A 1770-nucleotide genomic window follows, 5' to 3' on the forward strand; every position below is an offset into this window, starting at 1 on the left:
TCCATTGTACTGTTTGCCCGATGTGACCTAGGTCCGAAACGTGTTTACGCTTTGCCATTGTGAGTCGGCGGGTAAACAGGATTTCTCTTGATTTCCTCATCATTGTGTGAACCCGAGGGGGGGGGGGTCTTTGGGGGTCTGTGCCCACAACTGGCGCAGGGCAGATGGAGCAAACCTGTTCTACTTTTTCAGATTTATAAGCGCAGACAGCTGCCAGGGTGCGTGTAAGGCAAAAACACCAAAGCACAGTCTGTTCACACCAGTACAGTAGCCGTCATTATTTAATAAGCGACGCTTGAGCGGGTATCTGTCCGGATTAAAGACCTGATTGATATCATCCAGCTGGGTTTAATGTTACGCTATCTATGTTTAACAACTGTTTGGACACGGATGATCAAAATATCTATTCTTGAATCGGGGCCGTTTTTTGGGAATGACATGCCCGACGCGCAAAAATGGTGGCAGCGTTGCGTTTGCTCACAAATTTCTGGAGAACTTGCAGATCGTTTTCCTCCTCATTACGGTTTTCAAAAACGAGAAATAAAATGCTGCATGAATTATCTTAGATTTTGACAGGAATGTTGTTGATTCAACTGTCGAGTTACCCTCCCAATTATTTTGCATACAGGTTTTCTTGAGATGCGTGGTTGCATATAACAGCAGGTGTGTCTGTCAGACATGTCCAAACGTGTATTTAAAGGCTGAGACGGAGTTTTCACTTCAAAAACAGACTACACTTACACATTTTTAACCCCAGAATCAATTTTAATGAAATAATTTTGTAGACGAGGGATCAGAAACCTATGGTTCGCGAGCCACATATGGCTCTTTTCAGGAGCACGTATGGCCCGGAGATAAAACTGTAGAACTTTTCTCTGTTATGTTCCAAAAACTTGTGGTTAAATCCCGGTTTTGATATATGCCAAGCCAGTGAAACACTACTGTGACTCAAGGACCGGTCCATTATATTTAGGGCATATTCTTGACTACAGTTTACAGTCAGTGTCACACCAACAGACACTGTTTTGGGGCACTGGACAGTAGGTCGCTAAGAAATCCTTCAAATGGAAGCTCATTAAACTATGTATGTACACTGTTGAGATACTTCATGATGAACACCCACAGAAAACTCTCGAAAAACACCCAAAACACTAGCAAATCACTTATATATTGTGAGCGGTAGAGGTGGGAGGATCTCTGCACACAGCACAAGACACTCCCTCCGCTCTCAAGCTCAGCGCAGCCTGCGCAGAATGTAAGTACGACGATATCCTTATCGTTTTCAGTATTTTGCGACATCTTTACTCCATAACTTTGCTTGCACCTTGATTTGAAAACATTATTTAGGACAAAATGGCGGTCAAAATTAGACTAAACACTAGTCTTAGGTAACAGAGAGGGAGACAAATTTCAGAGGTATATATATATATATATATATATATATATATATATATATATATATATATATATATATATATATATAGATAGATAGATAGATAGATAGATAGATAGATAGATAGATAGATAGATAGATAGATAGATAGATAGATAGATAGATAGATAGATATGGAACACAGTCTCTAGCATTATTACTAATTTCATAGATTTGATATAATCATCAAGTGACACTCAGTGAAATAAAATGTGCTAGAGAAGTACCTTTTGAGTGGAGAGCTGTTTGGGTGGTTTTGTTGAATTTTGTCTTAAAATGTATGGAGTGGCTGGCTGGCCAGTTCAAGATGTCCCCTGACCACTGCCCAAAGACGGCTG

Source organism: Urocampus carinirostris, chromosome 5, assembly GCF_059441175.1.
Source record: "Urocampus carinirostris isolate Australia breed hairy pipefish chromosome 5, RoL_Ucar_1.0, whole genome shotgun sequence".
NCBI classification, from domain to species: Eukaryota; Metazoa; Chordata; class Actinopteri; order Syngnathiformes; family Syngnathidae; genus Urocampus; species Urocampus carinirostris.